This window comes from Protopterus annectens, chromosome 9.part0 (assembly GCF_019279795.1).
Source record: "Protopterus annectens isolate FY-2018-M chromosome 9.part0, PAN1.0, whole genome shotgun sequence".
Taxonomy (NCBI): Eukaryota; Metazoa; Chordata; order Ceratodontiformes; family Protopteridae; genus Protopterus; species Protopterus annectens.
The window spans coordinates 466,476,019-466,500,803 of record NC_056743.1 but is presented as its reverse complement, the minus strand read 5'-3'; positions in this window follow the sequence as shown (position 1 = coordinate 466,500,803).

Below are 24,785 nucleotides of genomic sequence, written 5' to 3'. Positions count from 1 at the left end.
ATTTATAGAGGTGATCAGGCAGGTATTAAATACGATCTATTAAATGTCCACTTGCATCTTCTTAATTTGTTTTCTGAGATTATTTGGTAAATCCATAATGTTTATGATAATTTCCTGAAATATCATTCTGTTATACTAATGCTTCCAAAAGTTAAAGAAAGAGAGATGGTATGAAAATGTCTCCAGTAATATAGAGTAAACATTAATTAGAATTTATGAAGCAGGGAACTGAAGGAATTGTGTGATTTTATTATTACATGAGGGAAATTTGGCTTAATGTGCCAGCTTTTCAATATGTAAGACATAATTCTCAACAGAGTTATAACTGCAGGGATTAGTTGTGGCTGGAACGGAAACCAAAACACAAGGACTAAAACTTAACATGCCAGGGAGGTATTAGGAGTTTCAGATGTGGACAAATGAAAATAATTTGCAAAGACAGACATTCAGGAAAGAATAAGTAAAAATAAGACGATGAATTCATTGCAGATGTAACTTAAAGAGAGATTAACCATCTGGTTCAACACTTTTAAAACCCTTGGGTCAAATTTACCAGCACCTGCTAACTTTTCCTTAAGCTCTTTATGGGGGATAATAAAGTCTATGAGAGACACTTGCAGAATGCTTTGGGGAGCCTGCCAGCTTGGTTGTTGGATGACTCAAATTGTACATGGCCTTTTTGGTACTACTTTATTACTGACCATTATTCCATTTGGGGAAAGAAAACAGTCCATGCCCTTTATCTTTTCTTTACTGAAAACATGATTCTTATAAAATGTCACAATCATTTATGCGTAAATGGTTCTTTCTTGCTGAATGATGCTATTACAAAATATTTTAATATAAATTAACTGAAACATCACCATCATCAACACAATTTGAGAATTTCACCAACTTAACAGAAACTTATCAGTCTCTTAACCGACACATTGTCTCTAAATCAGATCATAAAGCTAGGGTTTGTATGATGTATTGTTCAGTTGGGTTATTCCATCATTCTTATGTTTGCTCAGTAGAAGGAATAAACATATCTGCAATCAGACATTTCAGCAACACTGTACCAGTTTGACAAGTCTTTCAAAGATATAATTGAAAGCAGACAATCACGTGTATATTTGTGACATCAGATGCATCATTTAAAAATATCTTGCATAGATTACAGGGCATGACACACTAAGAAGCAACAGTCCCTCAATGAGAAGTTGGATGCATTGTGTCTGTTCATTGCCATTTCTCTATACAAATAATTTGCCTGAAAACATGTCATAGACATAGTACAAGAAAGAGCTACATAAATGTAAGTTTTTGCTATACTGTAGTTTTATATTTCAAGTTTGTTTCCAATTCCACAATAGTGTCAGTATTTGGAAATGATCCTCTCTCATTTTCTGCTCAAGTGTTGCCTTCTAATCTCCGCTAGTGTCAGGCATTATACTACACCAACTCAAACAGCACAGAAGTACAATTGTTGAATACTTTGGTTGACAACAGAGGGCAGTACTGAACTATAGACACAAAGGCATAACCCCTTATTTTCTTATACTTTCTTGTCTGACATAGCGGAGCTGCTTATTTTTCACATTTATTGTGTAACCTATGTAAAAGTAATGTTTTCATGTCATATTCTATGGAGTTCAGCTTGCATAGCCAGCTCCTACTCATACACATAACCAAGGAAATAAAACATTACCAGGGTGAAGCATTGTACATTTTTCTTTAGGGGCTAAGATGTTCCTTTGCAAGGAATGAAAGCATAATCAGACTGGCATTATTTTCATTTCTCATTTGCATAATGCAGATTTAGATATTTCTTCTCTTATCATTTATAGTTTATAAAGATAAATTTAGATGTTTCAGTCAATTTAATAGATGCATTCAATCCAGATGGATTTAGATATTTCATTTCTGACTATCTGTCTCTCTCTCTCTCTCTCACACACACACACACACACACATACACACACACACACACACACACTCACACTCACATATACACATGTACAAGGCGACCAGCAGTCCCAGTTTTTCCAGGACAGTCCCAGTTTGGAAGTCTCTGTCCTGGAATCCCAAACATTGTCTTTGGGACACAGAAATGTCCCAGTTTAGACCACTCAGTCTGAATGGTGACCTGGCTTCCCGGGGCAGCCAGTCCCACTGCTTTCCCATCCTGAGCAGCTCTGGGGACTTTGCAATTTTTTAGGGATGTCATTGGGTATGAGGTAAGGTCGGATGGCTTCACCCTGGCAGGATTCTTCCATGCTCTGCCACCATCCATCAGTCACTCCCTCCAGGACTTCTGTCATTGGGTACTCTGCCTGACCCCACTCACTCAGACAGGAGCTTTCCAGGCCCCACACCCAAATCTGCCTGGTGCAGCCTTACTGACATCTGTCAGGGCTGACCCCTGCCAGCCTCCCCTTCAAAATGGCCAAGAGACCTTTCCCAGCCGCAGCCTCCCATGTCAGGGGACTCCGCCACCTCCATGTCTCCTGCAGATACCAAATCATGCCGGATCACTGATGCCCTTGGACCTTCTCAGGGGAGCTTCCCTCTGATCCAGTCCACCCCTCTGGAGCTCCCCTTGGCCACAGAGGGAAAGATCTGCTCTAATGAAGGCTTCAGAGTCCCCCTGCTTTCCTATCCAGATCAGCTCTGGGGACTTTGAGATCTTTCAAGGATGTCATCGGTTATGAGGTGAAGTTGGAAGCCTTTGCCGTGGCAGGAGCCCTCCAGGCCCCTCTGCCATCTGCCCTGGTGCTTCCTCAAGGACTTCCATCATGGGGAGTTCTGCCTGATCCCTTTCACCCAGGCAGGAGCTCTCCAGGCACTGCTGATGTCTGCCAGTCGCTCCCTTAAGGACTTCCATTGTGGGAGCTCTGCCTGCCTCCCTTCACCCAGCCCTGCCGCTATCTGCCACTCTATCCCTTCCAGACTTCCTTCCCAGAGGGTCATAGTCCATACCCCCTCACCCAGGCGAGAGCTGTCCTGTCCCAATCACTTTCCACCTCTCTCTCCCTTCCAGACTTCCATCAGGATGGACCCCCTCCAGGCATAAACTTCTACCCAGGAGAGAGAGCTCATTTCCAGGATTGTATAGCTCCTGACTGCTTCTAAATCATGCAGTGTCACACATGCTCTTGTAGCCTCTCTGGGGATCCTCCCAGCCTTATGGAACTCTGCTGGGCTGCAAAGCCTCAGACAGTCCCTCATCCAGACTTCTGTGACACTGGTTCTCCCCTTTGTCTTGCACCTAGGGTTTTCAAACTTACAGGGGAGATAGTCATGGGTCGGCCATCTCTGTGCATTTTGCAGCACACCTCAGTCTCTCTCCCCCATTGTATCAGGCACTGATGAATGTGCATCATTTTGAGGCTCCTGGCATGTGGCCTCTTGCCTCCTGAGTGGTGCCATTCTGAGATTGGCATCCCCAAAGTGCCGGGTGAAGGATATGAGGCCAACCTGCTAGCCCCAGTGTGAGATGAAATGGCGGCCCTATCTCCACTCCCATGGGGGCCGGGAGAATGGGATTGCAGACCTGGCTTCTTGCGGTGGCCCTCAAGTGTCCTAGTTTAGGTCCTGTAACAAAATGGTCACCTTGCACATGTATATATATCATATTACTCTGCCTGGGAGCTTGGGAGTACATAGTCTCAGAAAGCATTCTTTTCTAGTACTGCATGTCTAAACTCATAGCCAGTAATGAAACCTTATTCCTTCTGTGCCCAGGCAGCCCCCCCATATTTGCAGTATTGTGTTACCAGTAATGAAGCATAATTGCAGCACTGTGTTACCAGTACTGAAGCATATTTGCAGTACTGTGTTACCACTACTGAAGTATATTTGCAGTACTGTGTTACCAGTACTGCAGCACATTTTCAGTACTGTGTTACCAATACTGAAGCATATTTGATTACGTTGCCTTTACTGGTCTTCAGAGAATACTGAGTGTTATTCTGCTATTTGAACAACAGTGCACTAAATTTGCTAAGATGCATGAGGACCTTCACCTATTGTCACTTAAGCTACAAAACAGTCATGTGGTCAATGTGGTTTTATGCATAGGTGCTAAGATTTGTATTATCCATTGTTCACAAACAAAGCTTTTTTTTTTTTTTTGTTAATGAGAACTGATTCAAAGTGCATTCTTTGGGGCTACAAATCAGTTAACTGAGGCAATATTTCTCTCTCTGTCTTTCTATTCACACACACACACACACACACACACACACACACACACACACACACACACACACTCTCTCTCTCTCTCTTCCTTTAACTTTGTCCATAAAGCCTACCAATTAGCTAGTTCAATTGAATTTCAAAATAATTTATTCATACCAACTTATTCAAAAGTATAAATATTAGTATTTTGCTTGCATGTCTTCAAATCCAGGAGTACTATAAGGTGGCATTCATACTTGGGAGCTATGTAGGAGTTATTAGCTGAAAGTGCCACTGAGCTTATATGTAAATGAGCTAAGTGTAAGCTACCCATCTAGAATAAGGAAAAGCAAAGGCATTTTGAAAAATACACCTACTTAGGGCAAAGGCATAAAGCACCTTAAATTGATACCCTGATTGATAGATAGTCTTTTTTTTACTGGGAAACTCTGACTGGGCAAATGTCCCATTTTCAGCGAGGCCCAAGGAGATAAGCTCCACATAAAATACATATTTACAATGAATGACAATAAAATTAAACATTTTAGGTATAACTTAAGCAAATAAGTTTTTCCACACACTGATAATTTCTGGGTGGAGTGCTAATTCACCTGCCGATATGCTCATATTCTCAAAATTCTAAACTCCTGTGGCATTACTCTGCCCACACCCAACCCCTTGATCAGTTGAGCTGGTGTGATCCTTAACAGGCCGATCCTCCACCTTTAATTGTACACGAAATTTATGAACTTACCATAATGATACGTGTGTAGGATCAGGTCCCTCTTCCTCTACCACAGGACTTGAGGCTGCCAAAACTCGGTTAGCTCGGTACATAAAGTACTCCTAGGCTACAAAATTCCTCTTCTCCTCTTTACCCATAATCCCAAGCACATTGATTCCTCTCCATATCGCTGTAGGCTCCCATCATGGTGGACATGGGAAGAATAATATCAGTGATGGAAGAAAAGTTCTCTAAAAGACCTTCTCAACTAAACAAAGAGGCTAGGGAAAGGAGGATGGGTCACAGAACTAAATGGACCTGGTCCTACACCTCTCTTGTTATAGTATTATGGTAAGTACATGACTCTCATATATGACAGCAGTGGTCTATCTTTCTCTGCCTGTGGGTCAGAGTACCAAGCTTATCATAATGGGGAGATCCTAATAAACCTACATTTAAATGTAGTACCTCCAAGGGCAAGTGGAAAAATTGCTACATACATTTGAATAGAGATTTGTTTAGAGATAATGTCACTAATTACTGTAGATCAGAAAGTAACCCTCAGCTGTAGTGCATACTGATGACTGACTGAAACAGAAGTAAAGTAGTATTCTATTAGGTATGAAACTTTGAGAGGCAGAGGGATAGAAAGGCTGAATAAATATATAGTATTACTGAGTTCCTAAAAATGCATAAAGTGAAACATAGGGCAGTGTAAAGAGTGAAGTATAGCCAAGGTAGTGGTATATGAAAAATAATTAATTAATTAACAAATATTAAGCATTAAGTAAACATGATATGCTATGTAAAAGCTGTAGGCTTCATATAACTTTGTGGTAATGTCTAATCACACTTGAAAGACCTAAGATGAACAGCAGAATGCACAGCTTTTATTATTAATATTAAAAAAAAAACACTAAAGGGTTTAATATTGTTGGTATGGGGTATCCTTATGTTGACACCTTGAGAGTTTCACTGAAGAATCAGAAGGGGGAGATAAGAAGGGTTGAAAAAGGGGATACAAAATAAAGATGGGAAAATAGAGGGAAAACATCAAGAAGTTTGTGCCAGTGAAGGAGGTGGGAGAGGAAGGACAGAAGGATACAGTATTTTGGTGTTGGATATACCCTCCTATTTTTTTTGTTTATTTGTTTATATATAAGAGGTTAGTTTGGTGAGAAATAGGGAAGAGGGTGCAGGTGAAAGGATAAGGGAAGATGGGCTGAAGATGCACCAGTAAACGTCCCAGTCCACCGAGTCTCAAACATTTCCATTGCAAGATGGTGGGCAGGGGAGGACCCCAATGTCAGGGGGGCTAGAGGCTTGTAATGGTGTGGTGGTTGGCACCAGGTAAGGCAATGTGTCTTGAGCATGATGAAGCAAGGCTTCAACTGGCTGACTTTATGCGTCAGCTACCTCTTCTAGCACATCCTCAACCAAGTCCAAACGTCCCCATTCTGTGAATTTTTCCACTCTGCCACGTGCTGGGGTGACTTATTCACTGGTGCCACCAGCCTGACCCTGCGAGGATGTCCTTAGATGGCAGAGGATCAACGCTCCATAACTTGATAGGTACATGACTGGGTTGCTCGAAGGCAATTTGAATCTGAAAATAAAAGAGAAAGGAATACATAATTAAAATAAGAAAAACAAAGAAAAAAGGGGGGAGACAAAAGACAAAATACAGTAAATTCACAAATTGTTTTACACAGCACTCAATTTCCTTCTTAAAAGCATATTTTTATTTTAAAAATCTTTATTGAAGTAAAACAAAATGTATGAGAAGTCCTTATTCAAACTTTTGATTGTCAGTGTATGGGAAGTGCTTATGCAGACTTTCGGATAACTTTTTATGGAGAGTATTTATGCTTACTTGGCAGGACAGTGTTTGCTATCACTTGTTGCGGTTTACATGTTGCAGTCCACTACACAAACATAATGATCATATTTGATCCTGGTATGCATTTGGTTGTAATATTGCACTGAGAACACCCTTTATAAATACTTGCATCTTATAAATTCAGTTAAAGACAGAATACTGCAGTTGAATACTGACATATCTCTCACTCTTGTGTGCACTCTATTAATTTATATTATTATATACAGTAATAAAATCAGTTAAAGATAGCAATACTGCAGTATATACTGGCATATCTCACTCTTGCTTGCACTAATGTATGGAATGTACAATAATACTTCAGTCACAGTTCTGAATGAATTATTATTAATTAACTATTTTACTATCACCTAGACACACAATATTTACTGCTTTACTCAGACTTACCAGCAAACTCAGCAAGCATTCTTAACTGCCTCTCCTGCTTTCTCCTTTTGTAGAAGATCTCACATTTACCTGTAAAGAGAAGACATAATACAGTTCTTGTTTACCTGTAGTTCACATTTTGTCATTAACATATAAGAATATTGTTTCTAAGTCAGCGCAGGATTTCCCTGCCATTAATTTGTTCAAATATATATTAGTATTTGAATTCTCATAATTTACCTATCTTCCCTTTCCTGTCACTTGTAAACAAAAGTATAGATTTTATAGATGTTTTTAATAGTATGCTTGGTATGTATGTAATAGTCTCCAAATTTTATTTAGCTACAATGTGCAAGTACACAGAACAATGTAGCAGGTTTTGGAAGTTTTCCTAATCTGTCCAAAGTGTCTGCTTGATAGTTTTCTTCTTTAAATATATGCACATAAGGGGATGATTTAAAAATTTAACCAGAAGTAAGAGAGTAATAATATTGGTCATTTCTCAATAAAGTATGTGCTGAACATTCACTTCACACTGTGAACCCCCCCCCCCCCCACAACCTCTACTCTGACTTGGGTGTGGTGCCTGACAGACTTCAGTCATTATTTTGGAAGAAATTACTTTCTTATTTAAATACTATACCAATAAATATCTCCTGGCCTACACAACCCTACTGCATGGAATTTAAATACTGCCAAAATAAATGCAATACTAAATGAAAATATGGAAATACAGACATTTTTTAAATGAAAATGTGGAATCACAGATATTTTTTTCTTTCTGTACATGAGCATGTAGTTGTGTGTACTCATACGGATGCATATCAGTGCTTTTCAGACGTATATAGGAAGATCTTACTCATACATATCTTACAGTTGCATTTACACAGACAATTACGGTATCACTTAAATTCCCATGTTTGTATTTCATTACAGTTCTGTGTGCAGATGTGTTTATGCTTTCTTTTACATTATTGCAATGACATTACAGCTACACTTCTGTAGGTACACATATTTGTTCTGTTAAATACCTTAAATTATGCAACCTTGTTATATTTTAAAGCTATGTTCAACTTATCTTAAGTATGACCCACACAAAATAAGTAATAAATACATAACTGTGTACTTATTATAAAACTCTGGCCTTTTTGCCTCTACCTGGTCTCCCCTCTCAGCCAGCTGGTCCAGCCTATGCTTCTTTAAGTCATTGTACCAGTGAAGGCACTGCTTGCTAGATCAATTTATCCCTGTTAGGGTTTCCAGGAGTTCACTCAACTCCTGCCAGTTATTCATTTTTTTTCTAATCAGAATCTGCAGTGCATGTCCCAGTTTTTTCAGATTTGACTCCAGAAGGTAGACCGTGATTTTGGACTCCTTATAGGTCTAGCTTGAAGTACAAGCAGAACTAGAATGAAGAAAGTATAAGCAGGTCTCTGTTTCACAGGTTTAGAACCACTGACTCTGGAGTGTGATACACCTTAATCAAGCCAGTTAACCAGCAAGGACATTAGTCCATTTATTGTTATCATCAGTACGTTTGGCTTAATTAAAAATGTTTTGTCATATGCATGTTTTTTAAAGGCATACATTTGCACTTCATATGGTGCATAGAACAGTATGAAATAATCATTTTTTCTTTCTTATAATCGCTGCTGTTGCTTACCTTGCCTTGGCTATCTTTTTGAAATATTACATCTGAATGTTGTTTATTTCTTCATTGTAGCACAGGAATAGTATTTTTTTTGGGGGGGTGGATAAATACATATACTTACGTTTGTGATGACCGCATTTTATGAACTATTGAGTGATGTCAGTTGAGAGGATATGCTGGATGAATTTAGATGGACAGAGATTATACTGTATGGATGTGAAAACTTTAGCACCTTCTTCCGGCTTTTTCCAAATTAGGGGTCACCACAGTGGATCACCTGTCCGCTCATGATTGGCAGTGGAGGTTTACAGTGTCAAGTTGCCAGCCCGGCGCCCAACCTTCCACAGAAGGCACACACATGCACACATTCATGCCTAAGGCCAATTTAGAGTATCCAATCCACCTATAGCATGTCTTTGGGATGTGGGAGAAAACTGAAGCACCCAGAGGAAATGCACACGACCACAGGGAGGACATTCAGACTCTGCACAGAAGACACCCCAGCCGAGAATCAAACCGGAGAACCTCTTACTGTGAGGCACCAATGCTAACCACTGCACCACCGCAGCCACCCATGTAAACTTTAACACCTATGACACCTTTTTATTTTTTCTGAATACATTCAAATTTGAGTATATCTGAGCATTCATGTGGTATTCTGGGAATGCTGTGGACTCCACAGGATTTTTAGATTAGCCTGGGTCTGAATTCATGATCAACCAAGAGTGATTTATGCTCATAAGTGACCATAAATGTTTTGTGTATTATGGTGATTCACAGTGATAAACATAAAAGGAACTAATTTGCATATAAAGCATGTAAATAGAACTGAATTTATATGAATTTCTCTGGAAATGATAGACATCTTAAAGTAAGGGAAACATAAAAAAATAAATTATATAAAACACTTAAAATGTATGTAAAAATAGTGAGTTACACTAAAAAAATGTTTGTTGGTTTAATGGGCATACTGCCATGGCTGTAATAAATAATGTCAGACTGTCATTTGTAACTGGAAATCAGTACAGCAGCAACAGGAAATGGTTAGTGATCACTCATATAAAAATCATTACATTAGTGCCATGCATTGATGGTGCATACATATATTCTGAAGTAGTATGGCTGTGTTGTTATCTAAATATACATGTTTCCTTAAATGAAAATTTCTGAGTTCCACTGAAGAATAAAAAATGACAGTATTATGAATACATGAAGTGGTAGGAGTTGATTGCTTTTGTGTTGTGGATAATGCTGCGGACATTAGTATAGCACAAATTTAATTTGTTAGAGTGAGATTTTGCTTGCACATATAATTGTGTGATTGTGTTACTTTTTTCATAGGAGTATGGCAGGCACATATGGTCATTGTTGTGTTGCTTAAGTGATGATTAAGTTTGTTCTGTATGATTGTGGACTTTTTTCATATGCAGTAATGGTACAAAACAAGGGAGCAAGGCAGAGAAAAGACAACTGTTCTGTTATTGCTTATATTTCATTTTTTTTTGTATGTAATGTGTTGTATTTCACTCGGACTGATCCTGAAATTGGTCAGTATTGATCAGACAAGCAATAGACTACTGCAGTGATACTCCTGTGCTCCACACAAACTACATCTACACATCTTCATAATTGTCCAGTCCAGTGCTCACTACAATATGTCACCATAAGTCATGACACCAGAATCCCCCCTGTCTTCAACCACAGCCAAAACAATAAATATATCTAATATAATGTTAACAAATAATTTATACTATTGAACAATAGACTGATGCTGTCTTTATCTTCTGCTACTTCCAAACTATGCATTTCCACAATCTCAGCAGTCTATACACAATATTTATTTTATTTATTTATTTAACATTTGTTTACTGGAAAAGTCCGACTTGGAACAAAGCTGATTTTCAGCGGAGGCCTAGGGAGAAGCATTCCAAATGCATGTTTTTGTGATGTGGGAGAAAACCAGAGCACCAGGAGGAAACCCACACAAATGCATGGAGGACATGTGGACTCTGCACAGAAGGCATCCTAGCCAAGAATCAAACCCAAAAAAACTCTTGCTGTGAGACAACAATGCTACCACTGCACCACTGCACTGTTTTATTAATTACATTAACTCAAAGAATGTTTACAACAAGTGATCTCTATTACATATTTACCTCTCCTCCTACAGTTCTGATCTTATAGTCATCTTTTAACCATGGATGAAACCACACATATGAGATGCAGAAGTAGAATGCAAATGATTCAATGCCTCTAGATAGAACAGAATGAAGAAACAACCCATTGGGAATGCCATTGTTGTTAAAGGAATTATTTTTTGCAAAACTCTTTGTATCTAATTTCTACGATCTGTCACAGTGGACTCCCAACTGATCTTCTCAACTATTAACATTTCTAAGCAAATCATATTAGATGCATTCATATACCCCACATTCTCTTAAATACACCAATAAACACATTCCAACATAGATTGTAGAAAATATCCATTAAGAGATGATAGTGCCAGACTTTGCATTGACTCGAATCATACCCAAATAATCAATCTAACCATCTGAACATAGATATGTAGAGGTGAAGACAATATTTCAGACTAGATTTTGGCATCTAGTCCAGAAAAAAAGAAACTACTGTTATCTTATCAGATTCATTTTGTAAGCATTACCTATCCAGTACTTGTAGAAAGAAAACTCAGGCACAAGCCAATCACCATTTCCAAAAGTGAACATAAAATACATGCAATTTCAACTTTTTGGTATTTGACTGTACATTAAATGTAATCATCAAACAGACATTTTGGAACATGGATATGGACACAGCAATGCAACACTTCAGTAGCACCCTTCATGAACCTTAGTCTCTAATATGAACTCTGTTTGTATAACAAACAAACAAGCATTTAATTAATTGATAAATGTTAAAATAAAAGACCCTTCTATGATTTTATCTACAAACTGAAGTGTCAAGATAAGCCGTGGAAACAATATACTCTACCACTATCTGAAGCTTCTTGTGCACTTTACTAACACATACTCAACAAGGCCATGTCCCTCATTACAGATTTTAAAACAGCATAGTATATGTCATAAACTATGACAAAAAGTCTTACTTGCAAATATTCCAGCAAAAACACTAGAGCAACCCTACCAAAATTTTGGCAAATTATTAATCATCTCCTAAATCCTGGAAAATCAACTACCCCAGCACCATCCACCAAATATACCACTGATTGTCTAGCATCGAAGTTCAATACTCACTTTATCAATTCAGTGACATTCCTCATAAACAATAATACTAACTCAACCTTAACAGTATACACCTCTACTGAATCTAACCCTAACTCACTATCTATTAAACCCATACAAACTAGTTACATAAAAAAGTTACTAACCAAATTAAAATCCTCTTCTCCTGCTGCTGATCAGCTCCCAAATGAATTTCTAAAACTAGCTGCTACTTCCATCTAATATCCTATAGCAGTACTAATTAACCACTCTATTTTTGAATAATACATACCTATCCTCTGGAAAATATCACCTATCATCCCTCTATACAAAGGTGGCCCTTTTACAGATTTCAAAAACTAGCAAAAGATAAAAACACATGCAAAAAAACAATGCAAAAAAAACAAAATAAAAAACAGACCACAACAGTGGTCACCCGAGCATTTCACTTTATTGAACCATGCAAACAAATTGACTAAGTGCTTTCACCCTGTTTTTGCACAGGCCTCATCAGAGTCAACAATATAATACAATATAATAAAGGCACTTCCTTTTATATCTTGAACACCGGCAATCAAGCACTCGATCAATTAATTTCACTATTAATTAACTATCAATGAATTTAAAACACTAAAAACATTGGATATTTCTATTGTTACATTAAATATATCAGATGCAGTAAGTTTAAATAGAAAGCATTATTTAAAAATAAAAATAAAGATATTAATTAAAATGTACAACACTAAACCACCATGGCTCTCTGCTTAAGTACCGTTGCTATTGAGATACCATCATTTAAACCAGGCTCATGCTTTGCATTAAGCCTGAATTTCCACTTTGTTTCTGTAACTTCGACTTCCAAACTCACATTCCCACCCCTTTCATTATGGTCCACTTTATCAATAATGAGGAATAAAAATTTCTTAAAGCCTGTACATAAAGTGCTATGTAAATATAAGGCACTACTTATCTTTTTGTTTTTAATGTCCCTCACAATTTCAGCAATCCTGTCCCTCAGTCTCCTTAGCCACTTAAAATCCAATGCATGCTGTACAAGTTGCCACGTAAACCACATTCATAGTGTTACAATTACAGCACCCTGGATACTGTAGGGTTCTACCGTAACCCTCATTTGAGACATAAGGTCCATCATTTATACATTTACAAAAGTTACAGGCTCCACATTTAACATTTGGGACCCATAATGTTTGTTATTGCTTTTGTCATTGGAGTCAAATATATCTTTTAAATTCCTACACCTACTGTAACCTATTTCTGGTTTCAGTCTCAATTTCTTTTTCAATATGGTATCAAAGCTCCAATGCCAAGTTTTTAATATTGTATCTACCAGGCAGGGTGCATCCTCATTGTATTTCACGACCATCACGTCACTACCAAAAGGACCCTCAGATGTGTCTTGAGTTATACTCACATCACTCCTGAGTACTGGAGCAAAACTGTAGGCCTTTTCTCCACTATTTCACACCTAATTTGCAACATTTTAACTGAGTAACCCCTATTCCTAAACATACCTATTAGCTTATACAGTTCTCCTTTAAAATCGTGTTCTTCACTTACTAATCTACTTAGTCTGACCATTTGCCCTTTTACAACATTCTTCTTCTGATGAGGAGGATGACAACTGTGGTAATGCAAAAGCATGTTAGAATAAGTTTCTTTTCTGTAAATGGTAGATGTTAAAATCTCTCCACTCTCACCACACTTGCCGAGAAGGACATCCAAAAAATATATCTGTCTTTCATCATACCTGTAGGTAAATGACAAAACCATGGTGGTACCATTCAAATACTCAATAAATGCTTTTATTTCATCACCCAACCATAAAATGAGTATGTCGAACAGAAACCTTAGATATAACCTTATTCTGCTCATAAAAGGGGATGAAAAAACAAATCTTTTCTTCCACTCAAGCAGTACCAGATTGGCAAATACTGGTGCACATTTGCCCCCCATTGCCACTCCTGCTACCTGGTATTCAAGATATAAAAGGAAGTGCCTTTACTATATTGCTGACTCTGAAGAAACCCATGTAAAAACAGGGTGAAAGCGCTTAGTCCATTTGTTTGTATGGTTCAATAAAGTGAAACACTAGGGTTACCACTGTTGTGGTCCGTTTTTTATTTTGTTCCCTCTACAGACTTCTCAAACTATGACCCATTGTTGTATGCTCCCCACTAGCCCAGATCTTAGACTATTTCCTTAACAACAATCTCTTAACCAATTCTCAACACAGTTTCCGACCTAAACATAGTATTAATACTGCACTTATAAATTTCACTAATTCTGTAAACCTCCTCAAAAATCAAGGCCAACTTGTTTCATCAAATTTTCTCGATATCTCTAAAGCTTTTGATGCAGTGTCCCACCAAAAACTTCTCAACAAACTAGCTGCATACAACCTCATTAAAACTTCCCTGTCTTGGTTTCACAGCTATCTTTCTAATAGAAAGTAGTCTAGCAAATGGGAAAATAATCTCACCCCCCCCCCTGCCACCCATCTCTGTTGGAGTACCCCAACGCTCTATCCTCGGACCTCTCCTCTTTATCATATTTACCAATAACCTCAGTACTTCCACTCAACTAGCCTCTATCATTCAATACGTTGACAATGGATCCCTCATCTGCTCTGCTCCCACAGCTCTGGAATTACAATAAAAAAACAAAAATCTCTCCAAGACATATAAAACTATCTCAACGACCACCAACTCATACTCACCCCAAACAAAACTAAGCTAATGGTTTTCTGCAATATAAAAGCCAAATATAACCAACCCTCCACTATCTACTCAAAAAATTGAACCAGTCAATGAAACTAAACTTGTAGGAGTCACCATTGACAACTGTCTAAAATTAGACAAACATATAGCACTAACAATCAAAAAAGTCCACATTAAATGTGGCTCACTATATAGGGCCAAACCATACCTAACCAACAAAGCTAGACAAGCCACAGCCACATCCCATCGACTATCCACTCTCCTCTATTCTTCCCAAATTCTCACCACCCTGCACAATCAGATTAAAATAACCTAGAGACCTGCTGTAACAAAATAGGTAAGTTTGCTATAAACCAACCCCATACATCTCATCACTGTACCATTCATCAACTCAGCTGGTTTGAACTACCCAACCTATTATCTCTAAACCAACTAACAATGGCCACAGTATCATCCACAAGCCTGACAATTGCCCTTCACACAAAGATCTAGTTCAAACTAATACAATCCTCAAGTCCCTACAATTATCTGACAAATTACTTCTAAAGGTAACTAAATCCCATAACTACTATGGTGATTCCGTATACTCTAACAAAATATCCAAAACCTTGAACTTAATACCCCAATATATCCTAAAAAATGTCACAAATTCAAACTACTTGTAAAAGAACACCTCACTAATCACTGGCCATGCCCCTGCACAGTACCAGGCTAACTATAGCCAGCTTGATGTTGCTTACCCTAAGTCGACTAACTTTCATACACGTACCAACTCCTAGTCTCCTATGATGCTGCAAGTTATATTTTTTCTCTTTTTCTAACCTAATAACTATGTAAATGTAAAAAAAAAAAAATTGTCGACTATCATGTATGCTGCTAAAATGTTGTACTTGTTATCATGTTGAAACACTCCTTGTAAAATGTGTAGCTAGCCTCCTTGTAATCAAACTCTTCTAATCATCTCTGCCATGTATATGATACTCTGCTGTATTTTCAACTCCTCTTCTGTCAATTATTTGTTGGAGATTTTCTCCCTGGGTGTCCACTGAAAACTGTCTCCAGGCCCAGTCGAATACTACCCAGAAAACAAATGTGAAACAAATAAAAATAAGCAGAACAGAACAAGTATAATCACAACATATCTGTTGCCACCATTAATGCACTATTATTACTGGACAAAACACAACAGTCTTGCCTTTAACAATGTTGCTGTACCCTCAAAATAGCCAAGAAGGTCTGTCACCGCATTACTGACACATCCTGGATGATTTGATCCAGTAGCCTCAATCCCTTAAACTTGTCTCACATTCCCCAACCATTAGTGGTTAACCACTCCAACTATCTTTTTGACTTGTATCTCATCATCGTATAGATCCCATTAACTATGTCAATTCTATAGTAATCAATAGAGCATTTGAAAAAGACATTTTCCAACCTGTTTGAAAGTTATAGTTATATTCCCTCTAAGCAGATCTTAGACATTATAGACAGTTAAACAGCAAGAGTAATATAAATTGTACAAAGCTGCTGCTATGCCATAACATAGTTACAAACTATTGTTTTTAGCTTACCTTTGTTTTAAGAATGGATGGGGCACTAAAACTGCCTTGCTAACCTTTACAAATCACATTCAATAAAAATAATAATAAATATATGCCATCAATATTCCTTGACTTGCCAGAAACATTTGAAACTTGGTTAAGAAACATGGTTAAATATAATATTCTCCTCTGTAAACAGGTCTAGATGCTACTTAGACAAATGTACATTAAGTCATACAGGTTGTCCAGCCAGGTATACCCCTCTCTGTGTGAATTCTATGGCCAGTAGTAACTCCTACTTTTCACAATATTCAACAATGTTGGATCTTCAGTTTATCATCCCTTTTTCCTTTTCATTATTCCCCATTACTTGTTTCATACTTTCTGGTCTTCTCAGTGCCCCTCTCCCTTGTTGGGTCTGCCTGCTCCTCCTTCAACTGACAGACTTTCTCCATCTTAGGATTTAAGCCAGGACGGATCTTAAGGGCATTCTGCAAGATCATGCCTGTGACTGCCTCTGCCAAGGGGGATCCGTTTTTCTCTAATTACCTATTCTCATTTACGGGCCTGATCCCCTTGCATTTGTCTATTCCATCCAATAAATAATATCCTGTATGGACTGCATCTCTCTTTAGGAAGCTCCTAGACAATTTATTTCTGCAACCGTCTAAAATGACTGAGCTATTAAATGATCCTAAATCACCTGAATCACAGTTAGGGCTTTATCTCCTTATGCCATGGTGCTGGCAATTTTGTCACCCTTGATCTCTTCAATAATCTTATTTTTAATTAAAACAACAGTGCAGTGCACTGCAATGCCATATCTGTGCTTCCAGTAATTTTCCGAGCAATAAACCAGCTGTACTGCTCAATGTGGTCTTTCGTGTAGTCTCAAGAAGAGAAACTGAAACATCCTTTTCCATTTTAAAATTCAGAGATGAGATTCCTATTCGAGTGTTGCCTCCCTGCATAGTGCTAATATTCTGAGTGTGCAATCTGCAGGACAGCTCACTGAGCTTTGGGCTGACACATTCTAATTACCACTAGATAGTAGACTGTATCTCCATGAATTCCACTCAGTGGTGCATTTCTATAAGCTCAGCTAACTATATCTGAATCTACTGTTTTTTTTTGTTTGTTTGTTTTTCTTAGCAATTATGGTTTCATTTGATGAAGAATTCACATGGAAAAAATTACTAAGCTGACATATTAAGATAGCAGTGCACATGCCTTTCCACATCAGCAACAGCATTTCTTGTGCTGTCACTGTCAAACTATGCACTGCTAAAGAAACTCAACAGATGCGGACTGACAATACAGATCCCTTCTACACAGCATTAATTATCCACATTACCTAAAATTATGAAAAGTGTATTCCTTATGGTCAAAATAACAATTTTATGCAATCTTTTATATTTCAGTTTGAGTACTGTAAAAATCATTTTTTTACACAGGAATGTCAAATGTGAATAGCTTTGCAATCAAACTAGTAGTGTGGTCATATTGATCACAAGACTGGGGTATATTACTGAAGAAACAACATTAATAATAGATAAAAAAATACTAAAGAAACGGAAAGTGAGCTATGCAATTCAGACGATGTTTCTTTTTTTACGGAATCTATGAGGAAGCCAGTCTACATATGCTAACAGGCCAAGAATTTACAGACCGCCTAAAAATAGAGGTGAATAGGATAACATGGAAACTTAACACCATAAAATCTGAAATAAGGAAAGAAAAAAAGAATGAGAGACTGCATAGAGTACTGAAGATCTGTTAGAATGATGAAAAGGAGGGAGTAGCTTTATCTAATGAAGAGAGTTTAAAGAATTCTAATGAACATCTACAGATGACACAAAAGAGAAAAGGGTGCAGGAAAAATTTGGAAAAAAATGGCTGATAAACAGTAATAGAGATAAATATATTCATACATTGATATATAATGTTATGTATAAGTTAGACATAAGATCAGTAGGAAAGTAAAAGCAGCAAATTTTAACAGTCAATGTAATTATAGGAGTAACATCAGAAAAAAGGAAAGAAAGCCAAAAAGAACTGGTTGGAGGAAGGTGTACAAGTGGATATTTTATGGAAGTGTAAAAACATTCAGACAGATGGAAGAGATAGTAATATTTGTTACTTGGAATAAGTGCAGGAAAGTAATCAGGTCTTTATTCAAGATACAGGGCATTTCAACACAGGAGATAAAAAATATCAACAGCCTTTAATGGCTATGACAGAAAAGGGTATTCAGAGTTTGGAGTTTTTGAAAATAGACATATAAATTGAATGTTTGGTAGATGGGAATCATATATATATATATATATATATATATATATATATTTTTTTTTTTTTTTTTTAAATCTGATGAATAGAGTGTTAGTGAACATCTTGGTATATATGTATATTTTAAAAAGTTATATAAAGTCATGATAATAGAGTAGGATGGATTCTGGATTTTTTTCTGAACAATTTAGCCAACGATGCATGGAGATACAATAAGCCATTCAACTGCATTTGTGAGAAGAAAGGGAAAGTTGTTTTATGAAGACAAAAGATACCTATGGTGTGAATGGAAGAGTATTAATTATGGTAATGCAGTACAAGAAAAGAGCATGTTGCTTGGAGTAGTTACTAGAAAGAAAGCTAAGCTAAATTATATTAAAAGGGTAAGTTGAGTTACAAGATCCACACATGTGGTGTAGAAAATTCTATATGTATTGGAAAAAAAATTGTAAGCTGGATATGATGACCATATTTTGAATAAGGCGGGCTGAAGAAGTCATTAATGAAAATGCAGAGAGACCATGACTGGAGAGACATGTAGTAATCCCCCTTAAACAGAGGAATCAAAATGACGATACTGTCATGATATATTGGAACAGCAAAGGACTTACTGCAAAATTAGGAGATAGGGACATGATAGAATATCATAGAAGGGTTCAGTTTATAATCTTGCAGAAAATTTGGTTGACTGAAAATGGTTTTATATTTTAAAATTATATAATCTTTTCAAATCTAACAATAAAAAATACGGTATGTGGTTGACATACGGAGGGATACTTACTCTAGCTAAAGTATAGTTTCATAGGCACACAGTCCAGAAGAACAAATTGGCAAGCCTAGCCAAATCCAGAAATTTCCCCAGAGCACTGTCTGGTTAAGTCTCTTGCTCTGAATCACACACTTGGCAATTGAAGTCTGAGGAAATCAAACCCTCATAACAGATTCTAGCTTTAATCTTCTATGTTAACTGCCATTTAATCTTAATCCAAAAAAGATTTGCACTATGATTAATAACCTTGATAGAGGCCTCACATTAAAATAGCTCATTGCAGATTATTAATGCATTAATTCCATCATATTACAAAGGAACAAAGGAAGATATCTAAAAAGGCTGTAATGTTTACAAGTTAGCAGTGCAGCCAGTTTTCATACTCAGGATAGGTTCATAGGTTCATAGGTTGATACTAGGCTATCTGCCCTAGGGCATTTATAAGCCTAGCCACAGTGTGTTTGGCTTTCGCCACCCTTTTAGATTAGTTGACTGTGCCTCTGTATAGTAGGTCACAGAAGATAGCCCTTTTGAGGTTAGTTTACTGTGCCTCTGTCTAGTAGGGACACAGAAGAGATCCCAGGGGTAAACCTACGATCTCCCATCCACTCGTCAAGATTTCTCTTGAAGAGGGTCATTGAGGGACTCTGCCTAACATGGATTTGGATTTTGTTCCAGAGTGAGGGGAGCCGCTGGGATATGAATCTGTCTCTCCAGCAAGTCCTATTTATTTCTGTGCTGAGGTTTAAGTCCCTGGAGCATGTAGCTCTAAGGGATTTGGATTTCCTGAGGTGGAGCATGTCCACTAATTCTGGGTTGGGCATAGCCTTATACGTCAGGCACAGATCGCCTCTGAGTAGGCGGTAAGCAACTGAGTAGAGCTGGAGTTTCTTTAGCCTAACTGCATAGGGCATCTGTTTGAGTCCCTTGATCCTCTTGGTGAGGTACTTTTGGGGTCTTTCCAGTTGCTGCAGGTGTCGGGTAAGGTACATCCCAAATGGGGCATTGTATTCAATTATGGGCCTGATGAGTGATGAGTAGAGGGGCACAATGACCTCTCTTGATCTAGATGTGAACCTTTTTGTGATAAGGTGGGCTATATAGAAGGTCTTTCTAACCACTTTGGCAACGTGATTGTCAAAGGAGAGATTGCTATCTATTTGGGTCCCCAAATCCCTAATTACTTCTTAACCTATGTGGTAATTTGTGGGCACTTTGTTTTTCCCAAAGGGGATGACTATGCACTTTTTGGCATTTAGCTTTAGGCCATGGCTCTGGCACCAGTTATCCGTCTCTGTGAGACCCTTTTGGAGGATGCTTGTGTCAGTCAGCAAGTCGATTATGGCACCCAGTTTGCAGTCATCTGCGAACTTGGTCAGCCATAGTCCTCCCATGTTAGCCTGTACCTCAGAGAAATATATACCGAACAAGAGAGGACCCAGGACTGAACCTTGTGGGATGCCACTTGTAACTGGTTTAGAGTCTGACATAGCACCTGCAATTCTGACCATGTGGGTTCTATCCCTGAGCCAGTTTGCAACCCATCTTGTGACATAGGGGTTGATATTTAAGCTGGTGAGCTTATTTATGATGCCCGAGTGGGGTATTGTGTCAAAGGCTTTTGCGAGGTCCAGGTAGGCTGTGTGGACTACCTTCCCTTCATCTATGGCCTTGGTGACTGTTTCAAAGAAGTCAACCAGGTTCAAGAGGCAAGATCTGCCCTTAACAAAGCCGAATTGGGTAGGATCCAGTGTTTGGAGGTTCCCAATGTCTTTGTTTATGAGTTTCATGATGATATGCTCCATAGCTTTGCAGACCAGGCTAGTCAGACTTATAGGGTGATAGTTTCCGGGGTCCGTTGTGGCACCACCTTTGTAGAGTGGGACCAATGTTGCTGTACGCCATTCCTTGGGTACATATCCTGCAGTAAGGCTGAGATTGAACAGTGACTTTATGTGAGGGTTCAGTTCTACTTGGAGTTCGTGTAAGACGCAGCCCGGGACACCGTCCGGTCCCATTGATGCTGTGTTTTTTGCTTTGGAGAGGGCAGCTCTCACCTGTGCATCTGTGATGTCAGGGAGGCTACACTCTGTTGGGATAGACATTTGCTCTTTTGGGGGGAAAGGGGGGAGAAGTTTTCACTGAACCTGTCTGCCAGGATGTTGGCAATGTCTGTGGGTTCAGTGTATTTTTTGTCATTTTGAACTAACTCAGAGCATATCTGGGAGTTGCCACCCAGGTTCCTGACATAACTAAAGAAGGCCTTGTGATTATCTTTAGCATCTTGTGCAATTTTTCTTTCAAAGCTGACCTTAGATGATTTTATGAGGGATCGTAGTTTCTTGCTAGTACTGATCAGAGATGCCTTCCCTTTTTGGAATTTTGCTCTATCATGTAGTAGCTTCCTCCTTTTGTTGTATAGCTTATTTATGGCTGGGGTCCACCAGACAGGTCTCCTGCCTTTGGAGGAATGAGTCTTGGTTTTATATGGGATAGCACGATCCATGCATTCCTGTAGGTGTCCATAGAAAGCGTTTGTAAAGGATTCTGCAGTTTGGGCCATATTTTCCACTGGCCCGGGGCTTTGAACGATTCCACCTTGGTTTTGAGAAATGTGAAGTTTGCTTTTGAGAAGTTCTTCACTGTGGTTTCCTTGGCTGGGGGTGGGGATGGGATATGGATGTCCAGTGAGATTAATTTATGGTCAGATCTTACCAATGAGGGGTATACCTCTGGTATGGAACATAGAGTCGCCATGTTGGTGATGATCAGGTCCAATATGTTTTCCCCTCTTGTGGGAGTGGTGACCAGTTGCTCCATAGCATTTGAGTTTATAAATTCTAGGAACCGTTGGGTGAGGGTGTTGGGGCTTGAGTAGTGCTCCCAGTCTATGTTTGGGTAGTTGAAGTCACCCAATATAATGGTGTTTGGAGAGACCTTCATATTCTCAAGTGTTCTCAGGAAAGCTGAGTGGGGTTCCTGAGTTTGGGATGGTGGTCTGTTTCAGGCTACAAACTGAAAGGCAGTTTTGCCCACTGTTAGCTGCACATGGATGGTCATCGATGCTTCATACAGTGCCACTAACCTGGAGGTGTGGGTATCTTTGATGAATATGGATACTCCCCCTCCTTATGTGGTTCGGTCCGAGTTTTGGGGCCGAAAAGCATGGTATGAGGTATAACCTGGTAGTGCTGGGGTGCTCTCGGGAGCCTTGAACCAGGTTTCTGTTACTGCACAGATATCGATATTCTCCATACTGAGGAGAGCTTCGAGTGCATGCATCTTGAGGTTTAGACTTCTAGCATTGAGCAGCATTACCCTTAGTTTCTTTTTCTTTGTGCTGTCTGTGGAGGTGGGTTTGTCTTTTGAGCCTTGCCTAAAAAAGGCACTATGGGGGTGGCAAGAGCCTTAGCCAGTATTTGAAAGCCCAGGGGTGACAGATGCAAGCCGTCCCTAGCAAAGCAATGTGGCGTGTCGAGCATGTCATCCCAGGCTGACAGACACTGGATTCCCTTTGAATGACACCAATACTTAAGCCAATTGTTAAAATTGATCATTTTGTCTTCATACTGTGGCATTATTATTGGTGAGGGTAAGATGCTACTCAAGCTCAGGGTCATACCGGCCTGGGCTACATGATCAGAGAGCTCCTCTATGTCTCTTTTCATGTAGTCCAGGGAGGTACGTCTCAGGTCATTCACACCAGCATGGACAATGATGGAGTCATATTTGTACTTGCTTTGGAGTGACCTGAGTGCTTGGGTTATATGGAGGAAATTGGCACCCAACAGGCAGCTTACAGTGACCTTCTCCTTGTTCAGCCTGGTGAGTGGGACGTCAGTGTGTCTGACAATAGAGTGACCTATTACAAGTGTATTAGGTGTGTTGTTTAGCCTTAAGGGCTGTGACTGTGTGGCACACTGACTTTGTGAACTATGTGATACATGGGTATTGTTGTGGGGTAGTGGTTGCTTGGATGTCTGCTTTGGAGGTCTCTGCTGCTTGGGCAGATTTTTATTTAGAGCGTCCGTGTATGTTTTTGTGTATTTATGTGTTTGGTTTTCTGTTGCAATAGGTCTATGTGAGACTGGATTTGTGGTGTGTGTGGTTACCTTCTACTCCTGACTGACTGCGCCAGTATTGGGTTGAGAGAGCTCAGCCTCCAGTTTGGCTATATAGTTGCATCTCTCACATATATTTGAGCTTGTTGGGAGGAGGAGAGGTTGGTCTGTGTACATAAGGCAGTTGTAACATTGCCTCAAGATTCCTAGATTCACCAGCTGGACTGGAGAGTAAACCCGAAACTGACTTTTGGACATGCCAGAATAGTATAAGGAACTACTTTTTGACTGATCAAAAAGGACAGATAGGGGAGCCAAATACTTAAAGGGAGTATAAGAGGGTGTAGTGCTTTAGTTTATTAGTGCTTACTTATAAGATTACTTATACGAGCAACTGCAGGGCTTTAGAATGAAAACAGAGTGCTTACTTTGAGATTTAGAACAGTTCTAAGGGAAAAAGTGAAGAGCAGACTTTGTGGAGCCGGAAATAGTTTAAACCAGTTTAAGCGGCGCTGGCCGATGCTGCGCTATGCGCAAAATCATGCAAAACCGCACAAATGCGGGTTCTAAAGCAGGGAAACTGAAAGAGATAGGAATTGACCCAGAGCGGCCAATAAGCTACTAGGTTCAGAGCTGAGACCACTCCTCCAGGGACAGATAGGCTGCTCAAAGCTCCCCACTCTCACTGGTGAACAGAGAAGCTTCCTCCTATTCAAGTAAGGATATGGGCAACACAGGAAACTATACCACAGTCCGGAATTCAGCAAAACCTGAAATCTGGACTAATCTAGTTCAGCAAGGGCGGGAAAAGAGAATTTTTTTTGGTTTTTTTTTTTGTTTTTTTTCAGGAAACAGCAGAAAAACACACAGAAAACACTGTAAATGCTATAAACAGGCTAGTGCACTTTAGTGTGTAGCCTACAACAGTTATACAATACAAAAACAACTTAAATTGATATAAAACAAGTGCAAAAACTGTGAAAAGCAGAAGGCAAATGCAATTTAAACTTTTTGAAGCACAGATCAGTTAGAAATTCGCTTTTTAGGCGGGAAAAGGCAGTCGGAGCAAAAAACAGAGAAAAAAATACTTAAATCTGGAAAAGTCTCTCTTGGGTCTCTCTGTTGCCTGTATCACTCTGCAGGACACCATGAGGAGCTGTGCGGAGTTGTATACTGGTTCAAAACCATGCAAATGCAGGTTTTAAAGCTGGGAAACTGAAAGAGATAGGAATTGACCCAAAACTGCCAATAAGCTACTAGTTTCAGGGCTGAGACCACTCCTCCAGGGACAGATAGGCTGCACAAAGCTCCCCACTCTCACTGGTGAACAGAGAAGCTTCCTCCTATCCAAGTAAGGATATGGGCAACAC